Consider the following 15,269-nt stretch of genomic DNA (forward strand, 5'->3'; position numbering starts at 1 on the left):
AGTCTGGGGTTTACTCCTCACTGGTCATATGACCTTATTCAAGTATTTAATCTCCATGAAACATTTTACTGCCTATGGTGATGGTTGTATCATATGGTTATGTGTTCATTTATTCAACAAGCATTTCTCGAAAGTTTGTTGTGTGCCAGGTTGTAGGAAACAGCAATGAGCAGAGAAGAATGGTCCCTTCCCTGGTGAAGCAGGAGCCTGACAGGATCAGATGTGGTCTGGGAAGGCAGCACCATCAGATAAAACGTGAGCTACATAATCACACCCTGCTTTGGCATTCACATTAGGAAGAGTTAAAAAAAAAAACCTGAAGTTAAACGTAAGAATATGCTTTGTTTGACCCAGCCTGTCTTGAATAACCTGTATAGAGTCAGCCTCTTTTACTGCTGAGCCCTCAGAACCAGGTGTGTGGTTTACACCTACAGCCCATCTCAGAACCGACCACAGGCGGGGTCCTCGCTTGTCATCGGGGCTCATGGTGGCCCTGCTGGGCAGAGCAGGTCCAGAGCTGGGGGCACTTAAGCTGAGAACGTGGAGGAGGCAGCATGGGGAGGGGTGTCTTCTGGGCCCGGGAGGTGCTGAGGCTCTGGGGGGGTTGGGGTGCCTTGCTTGGCGACAGCTGTCACCAGTTTGGCAGCGCTGCTGGAGGAAGCCTGATGTAGGTGCGATGAGGAGCTCTGGCCTGAATAGGGTAGGAATAGGATCTCCTGGGGACCCCGGAGAGAGCTGTCCACAGCTGAGGGTGAGGTCTTCTCGTGGTAAAGCTTGGAGAGAAAACAGCTCTGGGCAGGAGCGGCATCTGAGTCAGGTGGGTGAGCAATTGGTAGACAGGTAGGACAGAAGCATGAGCAGAGTGTGTCCCAGGGAGAAGACATTTAGAAGTGTGCGTCTGGAGAAAAAAGACACATCTCCCTGCAGAAGACTGATAAATGGTTGTTCAGCCGCTATGCCGTGTCCGACTCTCTGAGACCCCATGTACTGCAGCATGCCAGGTTCCTCTGCCCTTCACTGTCTCCTGGAGTTTACTCAGATTCATGTCCATTGAGTCGGTGATGTCATCCAACCATCTCATCCTCTTTCACCCCCTTCTCTTCTTGCCTTCATCTTTCCCAGCATGAGGGTCTTTTTCAGTGATTTGGCTCTTTGCATCAGGTGGCCAAAGTACTGGAGCTTCAGCTTCAATATCGGTCCTTCCAGTGAATATTCAGGGTTGATTTCTTTAAGGATTGACTGGTTTAATCTCCTTGCAGCCCTAGGAGCTCTCAAGAGTCTTCTCCAGCACCCCAGTTGGAAAGCATTGATTCTTCAGCACTTATCCTTCTTTCTGGTCCAACTCTCACATCTGTACACGACTGCTGAAAAAACCAAAGCTGTAGATATGAAATCTACTCACATCTCACCTGAGATGTCTCACACTCGATTTCCCCACCCCCACACACCCGAGTCCCATGCGCACCAACAAACAGTTGCCCTGGGGGTTATAGTATCTTTGCTGGTGACCAGGTTTAGGAATCCTTTGCTTGAATAAAGAAGCAGCCATAGGTTTTTTTATTTCTTGTGTAGAATTCCCTTTGCCATGCCCATCACTGTAGTACTTTGGGCAGTGCCCACCGTCTGTCACAAGGAGGGGTCCCTCCACCCCTGACCTCATGTCACTGGTCTGGACACCGGGGTGTCCTGGCTTCCAAATCGGGAGACTGAATTCAGTTTGATTTTCTTTCATGAAAAAAAAAGAAAAAAACAACCTCACCTACTCTGAGCTAGCGGAGTCCCTCTCCAGCCTGTGGTTTTGTTTGTGGTTCTCGCCTCCAGGGGTGGTCTGGGTGGGAGGACGGGACCAGCCCAGGATGGAGCATGGTGATGGAGCGACCCTGTTCAGCCACGCACCCTTGGGGCCCCTGGACAGTGGTCAATGTCAAGGGGCAGCCGCAGAGGTACCCCCTGGCTGAAGTTCTCATCATAGCTGCCGAAACCCTGGTGCCAGACGGAAGCAGGGTAAGAGGGAAGGAAAACAAGGCGGTCAAGAGATAACGTTAACTGGAAAAATCAAGAAGGGTCTGTCCATCCCGGTGGGAATAGGTTTTTTCTTCCTTTGTTTTCTTTCGACGTGAGAGCTGTTTTTGGTTCTTGTTTTAAATTATTCCAATATATAATAGCCTCATTGTTGTTTTTTCCTGCCCCTGTTAAAAGAATTCATTTGGTTCTTGCTGGGACTTCATATTCAGCCATAATTAACCTGAAGTACACATCTCTTCAGCATTCCTCAGGTCAGCGTGGCTTTTAAAAAGGGGGTGAAAAAACCCAACAAACTTTTTTCCCTTCTCTATCATTGTTCTCCATTTTGTTATTCAGTTAACATGGAATTAAATTGGATTTTGTGTCCATCATTATTAAAATGTGAAGTGTGTCGGTCACAAGGCATCCATTCCAGGGCAGTTGGCTGAATAATTCTTTTCTTTATTATCCCAAATTACTGCTGAGCTCTGGAGAGGGGAGCAGTTTAGCCAATTATTGCCATTTGAGCTGGATTTGTGGGTGATTAGCTCCTGGTCGAATCCAGTCCCGGCCGGCGCTTTGAAGCCGCGCCGTGTGATTTTCTCAGCGGTGAGGTAGGAATCGGCGCGGCTAATGACAGGAAGGTCGTGCGGGTGAGCTGACCCGCGCGTGGTGCAGGCTTGGGTTTCGCAAATAGGGCATCCACAATAACAAGTGTGTCACTAACCCCGCCGTGCATAATCGGGGCTTTATAGGATTGCCGGAGATGCTGACAGCTCAATTAAAGTGGAACCCTTTGTACCCTACAACCTGGCAGAATGACAGAAATATTACTAACCAGAGAGGGGAGGGCATCACGAGAAGAGGGGCTGGTTAGAGATCCCCAATCCTCGCCGGGTCCCTTGGCCCCCACCCCCACCTCTCTCCACAGGCTGGAGCGGAGCCTCCCCCGTTTGTGGTTTAATAGAGCCTGTGGATGGGGGGCTTGGAGGCAGACATCGCTATTCCAAAAAATGAGCTCAGCTAAGATGGGCCTCCTGCTGTTTCTATGGAAACACTCTAAACTGGGTGGAAAGTTAAAATGGAGTCGGGGCAAAGCTCGCGGTTCCTGGTCCAGTCAGTCCGTCTCCTTTTACCAACACTGACCTCCAAGCCTCACGTGTGTGAGTTTGCTAGAATCTTTTTCCATTTGAGGTGGATCTGGGGAAGCCAGTTAATTGAGGTTATTTTCTTTCATACAATGAACGGTTATTACTGGTTTTCTTCCTTCACTTAAGAGTGTTTTCTACACCTAGAGCCAAAGGCTGTTTTGATTAACAGTGTATGTAGTCTTCTCATTTTTGTCACACTTGCTTTTTCCTTGTTAAACCTCTCATATGTGGGTCACTCATCCTGATTGGATTGGATGGCATTTTAATTGAGTGATGGGGTTTTACACCCTCCCTGCCTTTTTATTTTTGGTTTCAGGTTTTTTGATGGATTGCTTTGATATATGGAGACATTCTGAGTTTTGGAGCTGTTATGTAACTAGGAATATCTGTAAATTGGGGTGATTATGTAGGGCTAACCTGTGTAAAATCACAGAGAGTTGGCTCCCCAGAATTCCCAGTCTGTTGGGGTATGCTGGGTTTGAGGTGCCTCATAGACACTCCAGGGAACACGGCCTGTTGGGAATGAAAAGTGAGCCTCCAGTGAGCTGGGATATGAGAGCTGAAAATGCTGTCTGTTGTGGGGACCTGCAGGGCATGCATGGTGATCCAGGCTGTACCATCTGCTGTGCTGGCCACTGGTGGACCCGACCATTTCTCTTTTCTGCAGCAGCTCACAACCTGTCTGCTCACCACTGCGCTAGTCTTTCAGGGCCGCTGTAACAAAGTACTGCTGCAGAACCAAACTTGGGTCCACTTGCCCGTAGTGAATCCAATCGATGGACACAGGGTCGTGGTGAAGGAAAGTAGGGGTTCCTGCAGGCGCCAAGCAAGGAGTCCAGGCAGCTAGTGCTCAGAAGACCCAAATTCACTGATGGCCTTCATGGACAGGCTTTTAAAGTCAGGGTCGGGGAGGGGGTGTGGGGTGTGTGGACAGTCCTCTGATTGGTTGGTAACGAGGTAATCGGGAATCAGCATCATTAGCCTTCTGGTTGCAACCAGTCTGTGGTGTCCATGCTTGTGGGCAGCGTGCAGTTAACTTCTCCCACCTGGTGGGGGTCTCAGTATCCTCCAAACAGCTGAGAGGACATAGTGCAGAATACTGTTACCTGTAACCCCTGAGGAGGAACTGAAGCTCCTTGACTTTGTTTAATGGCCAAAGTATTTGCTATTTTGTCTTGCTTGACTGTTTTCTTTCAGCAGTTTTTTTCCCTTCTCTGATTAAATGTATTTAAAACTTGTATTAAAGTTTTCCTATGGACAAGGGGCAAGCAGAGGACATGTGAGGGTGGAGGGCAGTGCGTGGGGCATCGTCCTGGGGAGGCCCCGACAGGTCCTGCTTGGTTCCAGTCCCATGGACTAGGGGGCTTAAAAAGAGTCATTCATTTTCTCACAGTCCTAAAGCCTGGAAGTCTGAGGTCAAGGTGATGTCTTCCTTCCGAGGCCTCTCTCCCTGGCTTGTTGCTGGCCGCCTTCTCCCCCCATCTTCACACCAGTTTCACTTTGTGGGTGTCCGTGTTTGAATCTCCTCCCGTAAGGACACCAGTCACACGGGGTTAGGACCCATCCTAAAGGCCTCATTAATCACAGTCTCTTAAAAGGCCCTGTCACCAAATGCAGTCACATTCGAGGTACTGGGCTTAGGACTTCAGCATCAAAATCAGGGAAGCTGTAATTCAGCCCAGAACAGCCACTGTCTAAGGGGCCAGGTGATGCTTGTTTCAGTAGAGGTTATGGAAGCCCAGAGCCCAGTTTCCATAAGAGTGTAATGGAGTCTTCCCCAGGATGGCAAGGAGTAAGGGGAGGATGCGAAATGGAAACTAGGGGAGAAAGAGCAGGATGTACCAATTTTAAATTAAGTCAGTGGCTGCTGATGGCTTCTGTGTGGTTCCAGGGCCAGAGAGTATTTTAGGCTTTGCAAGTCATATAGTCCTTCTTGCAACTCATGAGATGTACTGTGCTGTGTAAAGCAGCCATACGTAAGGACGGACATGACCACGTTCTGATGAAACTTTATTTACAGAAAAGAGGCAGAAGGTAGATTTGGCTCACAGGACAGACTTTGTCAGCCCCAGTCCTTCAGGATTCCCAGTGCGAACAGTCTCTGTAGGGTGCACTGGCTTTGAGATTCCTGTTGAAACAGGAATGAGCCCGAAGCTCAGGTTTTTACATCCAACTCTCCTAACAGGGAGTTTGCATTGTCAGCTCGGTCCAGTGTGTAAGTGATGGAGGGATGCGAGCGGAGGAGGGTGCAGACTCCACCCCTGCAACAGATACTTCTGTGCATGAATTTCCACTCCTTTGGGCCCAGGCATGTTTCTCTAAAGTGTGTATTTGTTACCTGCAAAGGACAGCTTGGCATAATGAGAGAGCAGGAGCAGGATGGATGGAGAGTGAAGTTCTGTTCTGGAAAAGCGGGCTATTGTGGGGAGACAGTGGGAAGTGACACCAGATTGGGGGGGGGGCTTCTTCAGGAGCCCCTGACCAGGGAGAAGAATGTCCCTGTCCCTCGTATGATCGTTTGATCCCTCTGCTTCCCCAGTTTCTAGTGATGAAATGTATCACTCACCCAAATGCGTTTTTCTAGTTTATTTTTAAGTCAGCTAAGCACAAATTGTTGTTGTTTTTGTTGTTGTTCAGTCACTCAGTCGTGTACAACTGTTTGCAACCCCATGGACTGCAGCACACCAGGCTTCCCTGTCCTTCACTGTCTCCCAGAGCTTACTCAAACTCATGTCCATCGAATTGGTGATGCCTTCCAACCATCTCATCCTCCATCGTCCCTTTTGCCTCCTGCCTTCAGTCTTTCCCAGCATCAGGGTCTTTTCCAGTGAGTCATCTCTGCACATCAGGTGGCCAAAGTATTGGAGCTTCAGCTTCAACGTCAGTTCTTCCAATGATTTCCTTTAGGATTGATTGGTTTGATCTCCTGCTGTCTAAGGCACAAATAGACAAGTTTAATACATTTTACGGGAAAAATCTTGATGAGAGTAAAAGTACTGAATGCAAATATGAAACTTAAGTGATTGGCGATCATACTCTTTGACTCTTGTAAAGATACCAGCTTTTCTCTGTGATATTTTAGAAATTCATGGAAACCGTGAACTGCTATCAGGAGAATCTACTCAAAAGTACTAAGAACGAGAATCGTCATGACACTGAGGCCCCCTTAACAGGTGTCCCTTACAGAACCAAAGAAGGGTGCAAACAGCACTTCTTGTTTTAGAAGGAGCAATACAAAACATTTCTGAATTTGTGTGGATGGATTCAAACCCTGGAAAAACTACCACCTTTTTAAACTTGATAATTAGGGAGCTGTCGCACCCCCTCCGGTGCAGCGGGATAATTCAATTTATATCACACTCGGACTCTCCTTTGCTTTCAGTCAAATGCGTGTGTGGCCTCCAGTGGCTGTTAAAGCAGATGAGAAATGCTGCCTCTGAGCGAAGATCAGCGCTTCGTGGATGTGTCTGTTGATGGTCTGATCTTTCTGTGGCTCAGCCCGCGGCGGGCTGGTCCTCCCTTGCCTCGTAGGTCCCTGGCCATTAAATGTTCACCTGGTGTCGTGATGCTCTCTGGGCTGGCGGGCACCAAGGCCACCGGTCCCCACGACTCAAAACAAAGACTGATTTGCCTGCTTAAGACCCCCAGCCTCGAACGCAGTCAGTAAATCTTTGTTGGTAAATAATTGCTATCGAGCAGAGTTTTAATATAAATTTATGAGTGGTGTTTTATCACAGCTTGGGGCTGCAACCGGCACTGAGTGATGGATTTCAGACGCCACTTACATTCATTACATTAACTTTGTAAGTTATTTAAAGCTTGTACACTTAACATTGCTTTTGGCTTTCAATGACCTCTTGGGACCAGGCAGAGACTACACACGACTAATAAAGAGATTGCAGCCGAAAAGACAATTCTACTCTTTGCTCCATCATAGAAAACGGTCCTTGAGCCAAGAAAGCAAGAAATGCCTGCCTGGAGTCTGATATTTTTGTTGTAGGTCATTAAAAAATCAGCCTTTCTGGGCCATCAAAGAACAAAATGGTAACAATTAGATCAGCATTTGCCATTTCCAAGTAAGAGAAGAGGAATATTTGAAATGAGACGAAGCCCATAAATTTCTTGCTGTGCAAACAGGCCAAAGATGTTAAAGCTTTGCAGTTGGTCTGGAGGGTGAAATGATTGACAGGGAGATGGCATTGCGTCCGGTTTTGAGAACAGACTACTGCTCCTGGCTCTTGTGCCGTGATGGTTATCTACTGCCAGGAATTAAGTCACATCAGGGTGGTTTAAAGCAGTAGCCATTTTCTTATTGCTCATGACTCTGTGGGTCAGGAATCTGGACCAGGGATGTTGGAGACAGCTCATCTCTGCCCACAAAATGCCTTTTAGGGCTGGGACGTCCAGGGTGATTCCCTCACTCGTATCTGGTGCTTCAGCAGACGTGGCTTCTATGGCAGGGGGTTGATGCCTACTGGTCAGTGACGATTGTCCCATATTTGAGACCCACATTCTCCCCTGTGTGGTCTCAGGGTCTCTGCCTTCTCACTGTCTCCCTAGCAATATGGTCCAATTTCTTTTAAGGATGCCAGGGCTCCCAACGGCCTAAAAGCAGGAGCTCACTAGGCCTCCTTCGGGCTTTCGCCAGAATAACAGCATCACTTCTGGCACATTCGGTTGGCTAAATTGAGTCTGGGGTCCCAGTACGACACAGTGAGCTGGGTGTTTGAGGGTCATCTTTGGAGACTGACTACTTCAGTCTACCCTTACACCTGCAAAACACCCTCACCCTGATTCACAGAGTCTCATTCCGTATGGCCTCAGGCTTCCATCCAAGATTGTCATCCACGTCAGGCGTGCATGTAGATGAGTCTCCTGGGATAGAATCCTTTCCATCTGTGAAGACCAGGTACTCAAGAGATGTTATGTTACACCCGTGCACACTCACACAGTGCTGACACGGACAGGAGAACCACAGCTGATACCTTATTCCCAAAAGTAAGAGAGGGACAGGACACCTATAGCTGTTTCTGGTCCCCAGCAGTTCTGAACCCAGCCGGGCACCTGTTGCCAATCCACCCTTCTCTGGGCAAGGGGATATTATGCTCCCTGTGGCATCCTCCTTGGTCCTGGTCTCTCTGTCTGAGTCGACCTTCCTCCTCCATAACAAGTGGCCTGTGTTCATAGCTACGTAGCTTCCTCAGCCTGCTTCCTGCTGTACTTGGGTTGAAAGCCCAGAATCTCTTTTCATTTTGAACCTTCTCTGTGCTTTTTTAGCCCAAAGTGGTGTAATTCCTTAAAAAAAAAAACCCTCAAGGGTGTCTTTTTGTATCAAATTACAAATTTTGTCCATTAGACAAAGGCCAATCTACACATCCCTGTCTCTAATCCATAAGCCTTCTCTAACATGAAGGGCCTACCTTAAATGTTTCTGAGTTCTCAAGAAGCAGGTCTGAATGACACACCCTGGTGGTGTCTGTATGTTTAAATCACATCTCTTGGCATTCAGGGCTTCCCTGGTGGCTCAGATGGTAAAGAATCTGCCTGCAATGCGGGAGACCTTGGTTCGATCCCTGGGTCAGAAGATCCGCTGGAGAAGGGAATGGCAACCCACTCCAGTATTCTTGCCTGGAGAATCCCATGGGCAGAGGAACCTGGCGGGCTACAGTCCATGGGGTTGCAAAGAGTCAGACACGAATTAGCAATTAACAATTCACTTTTCATTCCTAGCGTTCTTTGGTTCGGTCTTTGATCTGAGGCCAGTTCTTATTCTCAGAGGTTTCTGCTAGAGAAGAAGCTGGGACTGAGAAACTGTTTTTCTCATGGTCTGGTCCAGCAAGGTTTTGAAGTCAGAACTATTTTTTCTAAGTCTGCTTGAAAACTACCTTGAATTCCTCTTCTCCTCCCAAATTCACCTGAGCAGGTAGTGTGTTTGGCATTCTGCTCTTGGCCAGGTCCATCCAGGAGTTCACTGGGCACCCTGGCTATGCTGCACCTTCCTGCAGGGAGCAGGTCTGCTAGCTGTCTATCCTGCCAGTGCACAAGTCAGCCCCCTTTCTCCAGCCTTAGGGAGTATCTTCCTCACGGTCCTTCCAGCTACTTCATCCCACCAGCCTCAGCCTGCTGCCTGGTTCCAAGCCAGTACTACGTGTTTTTGAACTGAAGTGCCAGATTCTGTTTTTCTAATGTGTTTCTGCATAGGGCTTCCCTGGTAGCTCAGACGGTAAAGTGTCTGCCTGCAATGCAGGAGACCTGGGTTCAATCCCTTGGTTGGGAAGATCCCCTGGAGGAGGAAATGGCTACCTACTCCAGTACTCTTGCCTGGAAAATTCCATGGACGGAGGAGCCTGGTAGGCTGCAGTCCATGGGATCGCGAAGAGTCAGACGTGACTGAGCAGCGTCACTTCTTCGTGTGCATAGTACTGTCCTCCAAAACTTGAGTGAGTCAGTCACTCAGTCGTGTCCGACTCTTTGGGACCCCATGGACTGTAACCTGCCAGGCTCTGCTAGCCATGGCATTCTCCAGGCAAGAATACTGGAGTGGGTAGCCATTTCCTCCTCCGGGGGATCTTCTCCAACCCAGGGATCGAACCCAGGTCTCCTACATTGCAGGCAGATTCCTTACGATCTAAGCTACCAGGGAAGCCCAAAACTTAATGATTTGAAAAAAACGGTTATTATTTCTCATAATTCTGTGGCTCTGGACTATGGACAGAGCAGAGCATGGCTTCTTGGTCAGAGCTCCCCAAAGCAGAAGCTGTCAGAATTTCTTTAGATTTAAACCCAATGTAGGGAGCATCACTTCAGCTGCTTCTGGGTAAAATGAGTCTCAGGCATCCCCCAGTCAGTGTGGGATGATTTACACAGGGGCAGGACGCACAGAGTCAGGCACGACTGAAGTGACTTAGCAGCAGCAGGAATAACACGAAGCCTGGTGCAAATGGGAGTTATCTTGAGATCAGCTACCAAGCTGGCTGTGTGTGCTGGGTAAGCTACATACCCTCTGTGTGCCTCAGTGGCCTCGTCTGTAAAATGGGGATAATCAGAGTACTTCTCAGCAGGTGGTCATAAGCTTTCGAGGGGGCTAATTCTTAACTTGTGAGGCTCTTAAAGCAGCATCTGGCTCACAATGAGCCCAATATTGTTTCGAGATAAATTTTTTTTAAAACAGACACATAAGCCATACAGGAGTCAAATAAAACATTAACCATAATTGACGTCTATACTGGGATAGATGGTCAGTGAGAAACAGTCTGAAGCAGGAAATCGTTTTTACATGTACAAAAGTGGCATCTGAAATATAGACCGAATATACATTTTGACATTCCACCATGCAGTTTTGCCCTGGGTCACATAGGATCAAAGGGACTTAGAATCAGCAGGACCGTCTACGCTCGCCGATGGGGGCTGCCCGCCCGTGTGTCTCAGCGCCTTCCGGCCTCTGTCATCTTCTAGTTGGTGGGATCACGGCTTCACGTCCTTCAAAAGTTTAAAATGAACTATTTTTAGGGTTTTCCTTTTCCTTGACTCCTAGAGTAGAAAGTGTGTGAGTTCGGGAAGGCAGAAGCACAAGGGACCCAGTCTAGGGGCTCAGCCAGATGCAGTGAAGGGCCTCCTGGCAGGTTTGAGCATCGTGGTTCATTGGTAGAAGTTTGTCCTAAAAGGAGGCGATGGGTTCTCCCCCTTTGGCACTTTGGGGGATCCTGACTGTGTTCAGAGGAGAGACACACCGTATCAGAGCACTGGAACCTTTTGCTTCCAGAGGAGTTGGGGGCTAAGACCAGGCTTGGCTATGTAGCTGTGTGATATCTTACTGGACCTTTGCAGCAACTAGCCTTGGCCCCTCGAAGTCAGGGTATGCTGGGACAGACTCCACTCCAGACTTACAGACCAACCCCGCCCCCCCGCCCCTCCATGCCGTCTCTGCTCAGCAGTGGACTCCTGCTTGGGAAGCTCGAGGGATCTAAACCCATGGGTTCACTGTCCCCAGGGATCCTCAAGCAGGGTGGCCCAGGCAGGGATCCTGCACAAAAGCTCATCTAGCAGATTCGGGACTCAATGGTTCAACTTTCAGAGCCTCTTGAGATTCTGCTATTCTATGATTCCCACTTGATACAAATTACTCTTTTAAAAAATCAGTGTTCAGAATTAATTTAAGAAAAAAAAAAATAGAAGCAACAGGAAACACGTCTTGAAGCCACTGAAGCTGTTTCCTGAGTCTCCTCATTTGAAGCCCAATTGAACCTCTGATTACACAAGTTCATCCTGCCTGCTGCGTCCGAAGCCCTAGCTTCCTACCGTAATTCATCAAAGAGCTCACCTCCCATCATGTTTTTCAGGATGGGGCTCTCTTTACTATTTATGGAGAGACTACCGAGCGTGCTGGTTTCTCCTGGTATTGCGGCTGACCTTTTCTAAAGGTTCACACGTATGGGTGCAGAAGTGGACCCTGACTTCCAGAGCTGTGGGCATTAATCCAGGACTCCCAGGAAGTTAAAGGCCGTGGATGGCCGTTGTCTGGGTGATAGGATGGAGGTCCCACGTGGCCCAGCTGTGAGTCCAGTGCCTTGGTCCAGACTCCACTGCTGCCTTCTGCTGACTCTTGGCATGAGGTCACAAACACAGAGGTGCCTGCGTCTGACCTGCGCATGTGCTGGGTTTGGCCTGACTTATACGCGGATGGTGTATAATCCTGTCGACATTCTAAAATAAGGAGCTGTCCCTAAAGCTCCAGTTTTTCTTTTTCTCTTGACTCATCAGGAGATCTGGAAACGTAGACACAAACTTTGCGTTCCCTGCACAGTTCAGGGAGGCCGTTCCTGGAATGCTGGCCTCACTGGGTGTCACTGAAAGAGGAGAGTGAAAAAGTTGGCTTAAAGCTCAACGTTCAGAAAACTAAGATCATGGCATCTGGTCCCATCACTTCATGGGAAATAGATGGGAAAACAGTGGAAACAGTGTCAGACTTTATTTTGGGGGGCTCCAAAATCACTGCTGATGGTGACTGCAGCCATGAAATTAAAAGACGCTTACTCTTTGGAAGGAAGGTTATGGCCAACCTAGATAGCATATTTAAAAGCAGAGACATTACTTTGCCAACAAAAGTCCATCTAGTCAAGGCTATGGTTTTTCCATTGGTCATGTATGGATGTGAGAGTTGGACGGTGAAGAAAGCTGAGCGCCGCAGAATTGATGCTTTTGAACTGTGCTGTTGGAGAAGACTCTTGAGAGTCCCTTGGACTGCAAGGAGATCCAGTCAATACATCCTAAAGGAGATCAATCCTGGGTGTTCATTGGAAGGGCTGATGTTGAAGCTGAGACTCCAATACTTTGGCCACCTCATGCGAAGAATTGACTCATCGGAAAAGACTCTAATGCTGGGTAGGATTGGGGGCAGGAGGAGAAGGGGACGACAGAGGATGAGATGGTTGGATGGCATCACCAACTTGATGGACATAGGTTTGGGTAGACTCCGGGAGTTGGTGATGGACAGAGAGGCCTGGCGTGCTGCAATTCATGGGGTCGCAAAGAGTCGGACACGAATGAGCGACTGAACTGAACTGAACTGAACTGAACCTCTTCACTCCATCAGGAGATCTGACCTTCTCCACTCAAAACACCCCTGACCACCCCTTCCTGGAATTTTTTAGTAGCCTTGAGATATGCTTCCATAAATCCTTATCGTGGTCTCCCCTCTCTCAAGGACACTCAGCATTTAGGACATTCTCAGGGTACTCTTAAGATTTAGCAAACAGAAACCCCTTCCTCTGGATCCATGTGCAGTAGATTTTAGGGGACACATTTGAATCTGTTCTTATTAGAAGGGTGCTTGTCATTTCTTTCACTGGGTAAATATGAAATACCAGTACCGATCGGCCACCACCCCTCAGAAGAGGAATCGGACCTGAGTGGCTGCCAGGATCCTGGATGACCACCGCTCTTGGGTTGGGGATTTGTGCTGGGAGAGAAGGAGCTGGTGCTTTGGGACTGAAGGCTTTAGGCTGAGCCATGGCAGGGACACTGGTAGACTCAACCGCAGTGCTAACGGCAGGAGTGGAGAGGGCAGAGTGGCTAGTCCCATCACTTCTGATCAGCTAACGAGCGCCCTCACCTCCATGGTCAGAGTTCATGTCCGCACCAAGGGAGCCATGATAGCAGCTACCCCTGCCCTGCTGCTGATGGAGGATGAGTGAGCGAGAGAACGTGGCGATGCTTAGAAACACATCAGCACGTGCTCAGGCCGCTTAAAGAAATGTGCACCTTACCTGGTCCACTTCTGCCCAGACTGGCATCCGGGCAGCCCTGACATGTGTACGTGTGGTGTGTAGAGCCCGGCAGCCACTCGGTTCAGTCCCCACCTGGTGTCTGACGGGGGGGATGATAAACCTAGCTGGGGCCAAGGCCAAAGAACAGAAATAAGGCTCCGAGCATGCCAGGGTGGTCTTCAGGCCCACTGAATTCTGCAGCGTTTCAGTAGTGCAGGTAATCAGAGATAATCCTCTGGGGTGAACCACAGAATTTATTTAAGAATGTAAAGATTCGGATTTTTTTTTTTTTTTAAGCAAGACATTGTTTTCCTAGCACCCAACAAATCGCCTGATTAAAGTCCCCAGAAAACTATGAGGTCCCCTCTTCACTTGGCCTCCTGGTAAATTTTCCCTTTATTCCCTCAAGAAATGAGTTAATTCCCTTCACTGGACAGTGCAGGACTTGCTCCTGAAAGTGCCCCGAAGATGGCCTGAGGACTTCTCTGTGTCAGTCTTCATGGAGCCCCGGAGTGGGACCTTCGGCCTCTTTCATTTGAGGAAGAAAGGAAAAGCTTCCTGAGGAGGACCTCCCTGGTGGTCCACTGGCTAAGACTCTGCACTCCCAATGCAGGGGGCCAGGTTCAATCCCTGGTCAGGGAACCAGATCCCACATGCTGCAGTTGAGACCTGGCACAGCCAAATAAATAAATGAATAAAAATAGTAAAATATCTTTAAAAAAAAAAAAAAAAGGCTTTCTGAAACCCCAGGGCAGCTCTTAGCCAATGATGACACACAGTAACCCCGGCCCCTGTTATTGCTGGAAATCCATCTGAAATGGAAGCTGGGAAAATGTGAGCCTACTGAAGAATTTGTTTATATGTGTGTGTGTGTATACACATATATATAATTTTATTTGCCTTTTTAAAAATATATAGAATTTTATTTATTTGGCTGTGGCGGGTCTTTGTTGCTGCTCACGGCTTTTTCTATTTTTTTTTTTTAAATAAATTTATTTATTTTAGTTGGGGGCCAATTACTTTACAATATTGTAGTAGTTTTTGCCATACATTGACATGAATCAGCCATGGGTTTACATGTGTTCCCCATCCTGAACCCCCCTCCCACCTCCCTCCCCATCCCATCCCTCTGGATCATCCCATTGCCCCAGCCCTGAGCATTTGTCTCATGCATCAAACCTGGAATGGTGTTCTGTTTCACATATGATAATATACATGTTTCAATGCTATTCTCCCAGAACGTCCCACCCTCACCTTCTCCCTCAGAGTCCATAAGACTGTTCTATGCATCTGTGTCTCTTATTCTGTCTCGCATATAGGGTTATCGTTACCATCTTTCAAATTCCATATATATGCATTAGTATACTGTATTGGTGTTTTTCTTTCTGGCTTACTTCACTCTGTATTATGGGCTCCAGGGCTTTTTCTATTTTGCAGCGGGCAGGCTCCTCCTGGAGGTGGTGGTTTCTCTGGTTTGGGATCATGGGTTAGTCCAGGCACACGGGCTTCTGCAGCTGTGGCATGTGGTATCTAGCGCGTGGGCTCAGTAACTGTCGGCGCACGGGCTTCGTTGCTCCGCGGCAGGTGGGATCTGCCCAGACCAGGGGATGAACCTGTGTCCCCTGAGTTGGCAGGTGGATGCTTAACCACTGAGCCCCCAGGGAAGTCCCTGTGTCGTATTTTGTTATGCTAAGTTTTAAAATCTTAGAAATCCCACTGGGGAGGGACATTTAATGATGTTAAGTGGTTGCTTTTTCATCGCCACTAATTCACTATCACTAATAGGGACTCCCCCCCCCCACACACACACACACACACTAGTTCTTACTGTGCCCTGAAACCTGCATCA

At 48.3% G+C, this 15,269-nt stretch overlaps 1 protein-coding gene and 1 long non-coding RNA gene across 6 annotated transcripts in view; both read left to right on the forward strand.

Moving 5' to 3' along the window:
* The window catches only part of AGAP1 (ArfGAP with GTPase domain, ankyrin repeat and PH domain 1), a 568,365-nt gene that overhangs the window by 343,167 nt on the left and 209,929 nt on the right, over positions 1–15,269 (forward strand). The window lies entirely within an intron of this gene.
* LOC145507454 (uncharacterized) lies at positions 1,843–14,152 on the forward strand. The gene is made up of 2 exons (XR_014054875.1): positions 1,843–8,841; positions 12,686–14,152. It is a non-coding gene; the product is annotated as an uncharacterized LOC145507454 (long non-coding RNA).

The sequence above is a fragment of the Giraffa tippelskirchi genome, chromosome 5, assembly GCF_054371585.1.
Source record: "Giraffa tippelskirchi isolate mGirTip1 chromosome 5, T2T-mGirTip1v1.2.pri, whole genome shotgun sequence".
In the NCBI taxonomy this organism is placed as follows: domain Eukaryota; kingdom Metazoa; phylum Chordata; class Mammalia; order Artiodactyla; family Giraffidae; genus Giraffa; species Giraffa tippelskirchi.